The sequence below is a fragment of the Suncus etruscus genome, chromosome 5 (genome assembly GCF_024139225.1).
Source record: "Suncus etruscus isolate mSunEtr1 chromosome 5, mSunEtr1.pri.cur, whole genome shotgun sequence".
In the NCBI taxonomy this organism is placed as follows: Eukaryota; Metazoa; Chordata; class Mammalia; order Eulipotyphla; family Soricidae; genus Suncus; species Suncus etruscus.
In genome coordinates this window covers 127,538,914-127,547,050 of record NC_064852.1, presented here as the reverse complement: position 1 = coordinate 127,547,050, position 8,137 = coordinate 127,538,914, and the positions used below count along the sequence as shown (strand labels likewise).

At 37.2% G+C, this 8,137-nt stretch overlaps 1 non-coding gene across 1 annotated transcript; it reads left to right on the top strand.

The window, feature by feature from the left end:
- The first annotated feature begins 5,712 nt into the window (after positions 1 to 5,712).
- Positions 5,713 to 5,819, top strand: LOC126009721 (U6 spliceosomal RNA). The gene has a single exon (XR_007495937.1). It is a non-coding gene; the product is annotated as a U6 spliceosomal RNA (small nuclear RNA).
- Positions 5,820 to 8,137: the final 2,318 nt, after the last annotated feature.

Below are 8,137 nucleotides of genomic sequence, written 5' to 3'. Positions count from 1 at the left end.
ATCAACTCTGAGGAAGAAAAGATAAATGATAAAATAGAATCCTTACCTAAATAAATAAATATAATGGCTAAATGCTTATTGTTTTAGCAAGTCATTGCTTAAAACTGACCTCTGGATAGGACATACATAGGCCACAAGAACATTCTTTATCAAATCGTTAAGAAGTGAAATGACAATGACCAATCAGTTGTGTCCAACATTTATCATATGCAAAATGCAGTTAGGAGATAGAAGACCAGAAGACTGAAAACCTCAACAGTGACATTCAGCAGCTCAGTTATGCCACAAAATGGATAGTGCCCTTTTGCTTGAGACTTGAATTCTAACGTGATCTCCAGAGATGAAAAGGTCAGTTCCATATGGCAATAGGATGAATATTTGACATGGACTCATATGTCTTAGTTCGGAGTCACTGCTTTGACCTGATAATTATGAGTAAGTCATATAATCTCCTCGAATCTCAATTTCCCTATCTGGAAATAGGAAAGGACAACAATTTATGCTTCACTTTAGTTACTTGAGTGGTTAAAATGTGATAATGAGGATTGTCAAAAGTATTTCATAAACTATAGAACGTAACACACATAGTAATTATTACTGTCATCTATAACCCCAGTTCAGGATAATTCACGGTTCATAACTTCTCACCTCTGATTTAGAGCATCCTATGTCTTTGTTAGTTGTAAATATTTATTATGAAGCCCCATAGTAATATGACTTTTGGCTAAAAGTAATTGTATGTAAAAACATGTCTAGAGATATCTTTATAGATACAGATACTAGTGGTAGGAGCAAGATTGCTAAACCTTATATGGGGAGGGTTAACGCCACTGAATTGAAAAACATTGACTTTCTTGATAAGGTTGATAATAATGGATTTTTCAAAGTTTGAAAAAAATGGAAGTCACAGGAAACTTGTCAGCAGGTGAGAAGAATTACTCAAAGATAAAGGTACAAGGGCCAGCAGGGTACACTGTTAGTCACCAGGAGGTGCCAGATGAAGCAATTTGCTAACTGTGTGCTTGGAAATTGTCAGCAGTGTGCATGGAAATTGTCAACGGAGTGGAGGAAGTTGTGGGCTGAGTGCATGGTAATCTCTTTTGCTTTTGATAAAGCATGGAATAAATTATTAAGAATGCCAGAATTATAGCTAGTGGAAAATTAGTGTCTCATAATAGAAGCCTTGCAAATTTAACAATTTCAGTTGCTTCCATAGTCTACATGTTAGATGTCACGCCTCATTCAGTCTTTGAAGATTTACATCTTTTTCAATTTACCCTGTCCCACATATAAGTCTTTCAGTTCTATATTTATTAATTAGTATTTTCTTCTGGTGTTCTGATTGGACACCAAACAGTGCTGACTTGACTGCCTTCTGGGTGCTTGAATTGTAAACATGAAATTTGGATACCCATTGTCACTCATGGCCTCTCATGGTTAGAGTGATTTTTATTTATGACCTTGAACCCACGGCCCATTTGTGGTATATCAAAATAAATATATAATTTATAGCTTTAGGAAGCTGTAAGCAAGCAGAAAATTTGGGGGCTTAAGCAACACTCATCTGGACTTTTATTTTATTTTATTTTATTTTTATTTTTATTTTTTTTTTTTTTGGTTTTGGGCCACACCCGGCAGTGCTCAGGGGTGACTCCTGGCTGTCTGCTCAGAAATAGCTCCTGGCAGGCACGGGGGACCATATGGGACACCGGGATTCGAACCAACCACCTTTGGTCCTGGATCGGCTGCTTGCAAGGCAAATGCCGCTGTGCTATCTCTCCGGGCCCTCATCTGGACTTTTAGTATTGTGTGATCTTTGTGTTTCATACTCATTTGGCTTTGGATAAATTTTCACCTCTCATCATCTTCTCTAGCCCCTTGTGATCTCTTTGCTGTGATTTATTTGGTTCCTATTAGTTTCTGCTCAGCCTTTTCATATTTACAACAATAAACCATTTCTTAATCTGATGAAATTGTTTATTTAAAGGATTCTGGAAAGTAAGTAGATAAGTAAGTAAAAATTGGAGAAAGGACAGTGGAAAAGAAAAGATAAAATTCTGATTTTTTTTTCCTGACCTGTGCTAAATAGAAAAAAAAAGGCAGTCAGGCCTAGTTTATCATTTTTTTCCCCATAAAAACATATGGCCTTATCTTTTTTAAATTTTGTTTATTTTTATTTGTTTTTGGTTTTTGGGTCACACCTGGCAGCGCTCAGGGGTTACTCCTGGCTCTACGCTCAGGCACAGGGGACCATATGAGATGCCGGGATTCGAACCAACATCCTTCTGCATGAAAGGCAAACGCCTTATCTCCATGCTATCTCTCTGGCCCCTGTTGTTTTTTCATTTTTTATTTATTTTTATTTTTTATATGGCCTTATTTTAACCAATCATTTATCTTTTCTTAACTCAATCATATCTTTTTGCTTGTTTGTTTGTTTGTTTGATTTTTGGGTCACACCCGGCAGTGCTCAGGGGTTACTACTGGCTCTACCCTCAGAAATTGCTCCTGGCAGGCTCGGGGGACCATATGGGATGCCAGAATTCAAACCACTGACCTTCTGCATGCAAGGCAAAAGCGCCTTACCTCCATGCTATCTCTCCAGCCCCATTCAATCATATCTTAAAAGCTCAGACCCAGACTATGAGGGTCAACCTAAGAATAGAACACTAACGTCTGTGTTTATGTGAGCATGAATTGGTAGACAGTGGACTCCTCTCTGATTGCCAAACCTAAATTGTAAACATGCCCAAATTGTATATAACACTTCTTATATATTACCCCTCTTCCACCCTCAGAAATCCTTCTAGACTGTCATCTCTGAATCCTGACCCATTATCCTTCCTTATTTAACCCTCTTTACCCTCAGTTATTAGCCCAGTATGTACTGGGACCAACCTCTGCTCCAACAAACCACCACCAGCTCCCAAATCGAAAGGACACCCTCTCAGCCTCATATCACGTGCCTTGGCAAGAAATTACAATAAACACACTTGCTGATTCATGCTTTATGCCCTTCTTCTCACCCTACTAATCATGGACAGTTGCATGTTACTGACTCAGCCCCAGAAAGACCCCAGTCCAAGGACATTTCCCTCATGGGAACAATAATTTCTCAAACTCAACAAGACATGATGTGTGATGAAAAAATGTCTGGGACTCCACCCACCACAAGAACATCTCAACCGACTCAATGGGGAAGCCCATATTCCATTTATGTGTTTAATACCTCTATGATAATATCTCCTAGTCTGTTTATTCCCAAAAGAAAGTCAGCCTCATAAAAGCATTTTTCTTAAATAACTTTTTAAAAATGTATTTTTATTTTTCTTCTATTATATTTTTACATATAGATATAATTTTTTTCTTTTATCTCTCTCTACAACCTCACTTGTTTTGGTTCTGCCTGGTACGAAAATCTACAAGAAAAGTCTTGCTTGGGATAAAAGTTCAGGGCAAAACCAGGGCACAGATATTGTGCAGACTATCATTCTTATCTCCAAATCCACCAGCAATATAATATGTCACCATATCCTTTTGCATAGGCACTCTAAATAAAGGGCAATATTATGCACAAAAACAAGCTCATATCTATTAGGGATAAGAACCCATATTTTAAAAAAAAGGCAGAGACGCCTCCCACCATAAGCATGTGTCATGTAGACCCAACTTAGACTCCACATGATTGGACAGCGACCATCCAACCCAGAACCCCAGATCCCAGACTTGGAACTGACACAGGTCCCAGCAACAGCACGAAGAACCAAACTCTTTCATGGGAAACTCTGAATGCCTTCCCGGCATTTAGGGAGCTGTAAGCAAGCAGAAAATTTGGGGGCTTAAGCAACACTCACCTGGATATTTAGTATTGTGTGATCTTTGTGTTTCAGACTCATTTGGCTTTGGATAAATTTTCACCTCTCATCACCTTCTCTAGCACCAACTTGCACCAGTTTTACCATAACATCCTTACATAAGGAAATGGCAGCAACTTGAGCTAAGAGATGGTTGTCCCATCTCAGCACCTAATAGTATGAGGTAACCAAGAGACATGTCATCCTTTGCCCTAAGCAAAACCAAAATCGCTATCTACAGAAGACTGACTTTGACAAATATCCGCTGACCAGAATCTATCAAGAGACCATGGAGGAAGTACAAAAACCAAGATCTCTAATTCCAGAGATCTAACTTTGACAACTGCGACTGAGCAGAACTTCTGGAACTATGCAGAAAGACTAGATCCTAGGCTCTGTCCTAGGTTCTTAACAAAAACCAAGACCACTAATGACAGAAGACTGATTACAACAACAGTGATGGATGGGGCCGGAGAGATAGTATAGAGGTAGGGCTTTTGCCTTGCATGCAAAAGGATGGTGGTTCAAATCCAGGCATCCCATATGGTCCCCTAAGTCTGCCAGGAGCAACTTCTGAGTGTGGAGCCAGGAGTAACTCATGAGCAGTGCCGGGTGTGACCCAAAAACTAAAACAAACAAACAAACAAACAACCCCCCCAAAAAAAACATCAGTGATGGAACAGAACTCCTAGAACCATATTGAAAAACTCTCTCCTAGCCTTCACCCTATGGCCTACACAAATAACAAGATCTCCAGTTACAGAGGTGGAATATCATCATCCACATCTGAGTGGAAAGTTTCCTGACACCAAAAAAAGACCTGGGGGTGTACAAATGAGTGAGCATGGAGCCAGTAGTCATTCCCATGGCAGTATGCTTCAAGGGTGGAGAAACCCTGTATCACTTAGGCCAAGGGAATTCCCACTGTAATTTTCTCTATATTTCGTGCCTATGCAAAAGAAAAGAAGAAGAAGAAGAAGAAGAAGAAGAAGAAGAAGAAGAAGAAGAAGAAGAAGAAGAAGAAGAAGAAGAAGAAGAAGAAGAAGAAATACAGCCCTTTTTTAAGAAGTTGCTGGTCTGTTTTGTTTGTTTGTTTTTTCTTTTATTTTTTTCTTTTGCTGTAGTTGATGGTTTTGGTTTTTGGCTTATTTTGTATTTATTCTTTTTGTAATCTTGTTGATACTCCCTTATTTTTTTATTTTTGGTTTGCCTTGTTTTACTATCTTTTCTTCTTTTTTCCCTTTCTTCATCTAAATGGATTTTTATAACACATAGACCGACTCCTCCTAGTTTTTCTCTTTTTTTTGTTTGCCTGTTTTTTTTTTTTTTTTACTTTTCTTTTTTTCCTTTTTCCCCCAGATGGTGCCAAAGACAGACAGTCGAATGTTCATTTGGTGGAAATAAAAACTGACCAGACATGAATACCAAATCCAAAGACAATGACAACAGAATCGATACCCAATCTACAACAAGCTGTACAAGGGGGGAACATTTGCACTAGCATTACGGGGGTAAAGGAGAGAGGTGTGGGATACATGCTGGGAACAGGGGTGGAGCGAGGATAACACTGGTGGTGGGAATGCCCCTCACTCATTGTCACTATGTATATATTATATAGAAAATAAATAAATAAAATCTAAAAAATTTTAAAAATTAAAAAATATAGCCTGTATATATATATATGTATATATATTTATATCCATTTACTAGAATTAGGAAAGAATTATAAATGATAACTAAAGGTTAAATGACATAAGCATGGAAAGAATCAAATAATTTAATTTAGTTGCATAGGAGGTAGTTAGGGTGGTGCTGGGATTATTAATATAATAATAAATTTTATTAAAATCTTGAGGGTGTGCTCACTTCAGCAGCACATATACTAAAATTGAAACGATACAGAGAAGATTAGCATGGCCACTGTGCAAAGATGACATTCAAATTTCTGAAGCGTTCCATAAGAAAAAATAATCTTGGGGGTTAAATTTTGGGTAACATAGAACATGGAGACATTCTCTTGACTCATCAATTTGGTGATTATGGCTCATTATGAAACTTTTCTAGAAGTTCCTAGAGAGGCAGATATTCCTAATGATTAAGAAGATTGCAAGCTGCCAGGGTAACAAAGTGCTATAGCAAACAGAGTGCCCTCTGACATCATCATGCACATCTAATGGAATTTCTGGACAAATGGGTGTCCATATGAATTATTTTAGCAAGAAAGACAGAAACTCCTAGATTAGAGAAGTTAAAAGCTGGTAACTAATGAGCAGACTGAATCAAAGAAAAAGAAAGTTCAGTTGTATATGTATAGGACTTGTCCTAATAACATGGAGGATTACTATTGAATAATAGTAGCATTATTATTATTAAACATGACAGTAATACAAGTGGGTCTGACCATACCTCTGATGTACCTCAGCATGATTCAATAGGAAAACTGTGATGTAAGTAAAAGGATTTATAATTGATATAATACATATTTACATTATACATATTTTACATTTATAATATTTTTATTTATTTTATATTAATGACATATTTATAATACATGTTTTACATCTTTGGTTTACTTGCATTTACAAAAATTCCTTAATTCCAGAATTAAAATTTTATACTTTATGTAAAATATAAGAAAATATAAATATTATAAGATATGAAACTTTTTTGTGCATTTCCTGCATGCTGTAGACATGTGCTGTATCCACAGGTGGTTGGTGATGGATAGAATTGATGTGTGGGCTGCAAGACAAGGAAGATGCAGTTCTGTGGCAAGGGGGCTGCCTGGGGCTGATACAGACTCCTTACCTTTCTTCCTCAGTGCAACTTGAAGTCTACAAAACTTGTTTTAGCTATCTAATACCTAAAATAAATTTCTATGTCATATTGTAGCCTATTAACAGATTTTTCTCTAGAAACAGAGGACACAGACTTTTAAACTTGGTAATGTAGGAGGTTTACTTAGAAAAGAATGTGTCCTTCTCTTCCTTGAAATAGTTCCTGTTCCCTCTTAGAACTTCCTTGAAATAAAAAAGAATTCATACTAATATTTATTTACTTATTTAATATTTAATAATGAACATTGACAGTATTTTATCGAACTGAATATTTATTTATTTTTATTATTTATATTTATTTTATTTTTATTATTTAAACATCTTGATCACAAATATGATTGTGATTAGGTTTCAGTCATGTAATGAACTCCCCCTTCACCAGTGCAACATTCCCACCACCAATGTCCCAAATCTCCCTCCATCCCACCCCACCCCCACCTGTACTCTAGACAGGCATTCCAGTTCCCTCATTCATTCACATGGCTATGGTAGTTCTCAGTGTAGTTATTTCTATAACTGCACTCACCACTCTTTGTGGTGAGCTTCTTGAAGTGAGCTGGAAGTTCCAGCCCTCCTCTCATTGTCTCTGAGGACTGTTGCAAAAGTAACTTATTTTTCTAAAAACCCATAGATGAGTGAGACTATTCTGTGTCTCTCTCTCTTCCTCTGACTTATTTCACTCAGCATGATAGATTACATGTACATCCATGTGTTGGAAAATTTCCTGACTTCATCTCTCCTGACAGTTGCATAATATTCCATTGTGTATATGTACCACAGTTTCTTTAGCTATTCATCTATTGAAAGGCACCTTGGTTGTTTCCAGAGCCTGGCTATTGTGAATAGTGCTGCAATAAACATAGGTGTGAAGAAGGGATTTTTGTATTGTATTCTTGTGTTCCTAGGGTATATCCCTAGGAGTGGAATAACTGGGTCAAATGGAAGCTCAATTTCTAATTTTTGGATGAATCTCCATATCGCTTTCCATAGAGGTTGAACTAGACAGCATTCCCACCAGCAGTAGATAAGAGTTCCTTTCTCTCCACATCCCACCAGCATTGATTGTTCTCATTCTTTGTGATATGTGCCAATTTCTATGATGTGAGATGGTATCTCATCATTGTTTTTATTTGCATCTCCCTGATGATTAGTGATGTGGAGCATTTTTTCATGTGTCTTTTGGCCATTTGTACTTTTTTTTTATCATCAAAGTGTCTGTTCATTTCTTCTCCCCATTTGTTGATGGGATTAGATGTTTTTTTCTTGTAAAGTTCTGTCAGTGCCCTGTATATTTTGGATATTAGCCCCTTATCTGATGGGTATTGGGTGAACAGTTTCTCCCACACGGTGGGTGGCTCTTGTATTCTGGGCACTATTTTTTTTTTTTGAGGTGCAGAAGCTTCTCAGTTTATTGTATTCCCATCTGTTTATCTCTGCTTCCACTTG